The following is a 2,708-nucleotide window of genomic DNA, read 5'->3' as shown; positions in this document are numbered from 1 at the left end:
TTTCTGCCTTCCCGTTTTACATTTCTGCCTGCCCTTTTTACATTTCTGCCTTCTTTTTACATTTCTGCCTTCCCTTTTTACATTTCTGCCTGCCCTTTTTACATTTCTGCCTTCTTTTTACATTTCTGCCTTCCCTTTTTACATTTCTGCCTGCCCTTTTTACATTTCTGCCTGCCCTTTTTACATTTCTGCCTACCCTTTTTACATTTCTGCCTGCCCTTTTTACATTTCTGCCTGCCCTTTTTACATTTCTGCCTGCCCTTTTTACATTTCTGTCTGCCCTTTTTACATTTCTGCTTGCCCTTTTTACATTTCTGTCTGCCCTTTTTACATTTCTGCCTGTCGTATTTACATTTCTGTATGCATTTCTGTCTCATTATGCAAATGTGGAGGGGGTGTGTCCTAGAGAGGTAACTTCTGCTCATTGGTTGGCGGCCCATCTTCTTAACTCACAGAGCTCAGAGTACTAAGTTAAATGTTCTCTTAACCAACCCATCTCCTAACTTTTACTTAAACATATATCAGAGTAGCTGCCAGTTAAAATTATATGAGTGCTGCTCCAAATTTATGGTAAATTGGCTTGCCACAATTATAGATGAAACCGACTGCATTTTAAAACGGCTTGCCATATCGGGGAGCTCTTCTCATTCAATTAGCGGCTCTGTGCACAGTGAATAGAGACCCCAAATAATATTGTATGCCAAAGCGACACATCCGATGTTGTTTCACCGAGAGGTGGGACTCGAGAGCAGCAGGAGAGAGGGAAAAAAACACGGACTGAAAACGCTCTGAACACAGACAGCTGCACCCAACCCCAGTTACTGTTGGCAGAAATAAATCAGCGGAAAATAGGGAAAAAGCGGAAATTATTGGTGGGGACTGTCCCCAACATGTCCAAAGTTGGTGGGGACATGTCCACACCAGTCCATAAAGTTACGCCAGTAGAGCAGTGCAATAATCTCTGTCAGCTTCTATATGCAGGTAACTCAAAACAATCTTAATTTTAACTTACATTACTCAATTGTTAATATTCAGTGGCATCACTAGACTTATTTGGGAGGGTGGCTGAAGCCCCCCTCTCATGTTCTCCAGCCCTCTTAAAATAACTGTAAGTAACTTTTCGGCGTTCATAAAATATTTTTTTTATAACTTTTGTGATTATATGTTGACTTACAATTACTTAAACGACCCGTCTGTCACGGCCGAGCGGGTCTGTTTCACTTTCACCAGGTAGAGGGGTAGTAGAGGTACAGTGGCGGCAGTGCAGAAGTACTGTACAAAACCATGTTAAACTGCCATATTTTCAACATTGTCATGTAACATTACCTCTCTGCTATTCATTTTTCTCACAGCCACTGGAAATAGTAATGTAGTTTAATCTAACTCCAGGTGACTGGGAGGTCAGGATTTCACTCTGCTCTGGTCTCTACCAATTTGGTCCTCATGGGACATGGGGTCTTCCTTCAGGCAAAACAATACAGCTTTTGTCCACTGGGGGGAGCCAAAATCGTCCATAATGAAAGTTCTTTGGTACTCCTTTGATAATTAATTTTGTCTTCTTTAATTAAATCAGATATATTTTCTCCATTTGGCCCGTTGTTTTCTTTTTTTTCCCCCAATGTGTTTCAGAACAATAATCGGATTAAGATCTTAGCCAGTGACAATAGAAGTAAACACAAATACAGTTGTCTGATGCTGTTATAATTAAGGGAGAAAGAAAATTATTTTAAAATCCCCCCCTTTTAACCACTGTATATAAAAGCCAAATCAACATGATGTGAATATTTTCAGAAGTGGGTAAATATTGCTTTAATTCAAGTCATTAAATTATGCTTTAATTCAGGGCTTGAACTTACTACCATTTTATTAGCATTTGTGTTCAAAATGTAATCTGTTCAACTTAAAAATAGTTTTGAACAAACAACCATTGCGTTTTAGGCAAAAATCACAGTTTTTTTATTTTTATTTTTTTATTTCCTTTATTTAACCATGTAAACCCCATTGAGATCTGGATCTCATTTTAGAGGGGGACCTGGGTATTAGCCTTTACAGTTATCTGCTAATAATTTAAGTTATCATGTTTAAGATATTCTTCTTGTGTTTTATGGTGGAGACCCCATCTCTTCAATCTTGGTTCAACAAAAGAAACATTACAACTACAACTTGACTGGGGGGGATATGAGAAAACAACAAAGGAAAAGAGTTTCCTCCAAAAATCTCTTCAATCTTGGTTAAACAAAAGAAACATTAGGACTGATTCCTCAGTTAAAGATCCACTGTCAGATGGACGTGTTGTGGTTCAGCTTAAACCTCCTCCAGGTGTGGTGAATGTCATCCTCTAAACCCTCTGATAATCTGCTCCCATAGCAACTACAAACATGTTAACAGGATTATGGATTTTCAGATTTTGAAACATCAATTAATTTTGTGTTTCAAATTTTCTAGCCTCAATTGAGCTTCAGAAACTACAGGGTGAAACATTAATGAAAGATGGGACAGAAGTCACCATTGTTTCAGTCAGTCTTGGAGCACCAACGATGGATGCACAAACTGCAGATGGTGCTTCAGCAAATACTGCTCCTCCAGCTGTTTTAAAAAGCTCCAAACCTTTGGTGCCAAAGCAGACAGTGATATGTACTCTAAACTAAATGCATAGCATTTACAGGAAAATATATATTCTATTCAACCTGCTATACTTTTTTTTTTTT

Source organism: Cyprinodon variegatus, unplaced genomic scaffold (genome assembly GCF_000732505.1).
Source record: "Cyprinodon variegatus isolate N-32 unplaced genomic scaffold, C_variegatus-1.0 Scaffold47, whole genome shotgun sequence".
NCBI lineage: Eukaryota > Metazoa > Chordata > Actinopteri > Cyprinodontiformes > Cyprinodontidae > Cyprinodon > Cyprinodon variegatus.
This window is presented reverse-complemented; position numbering follows the sequence as displayed.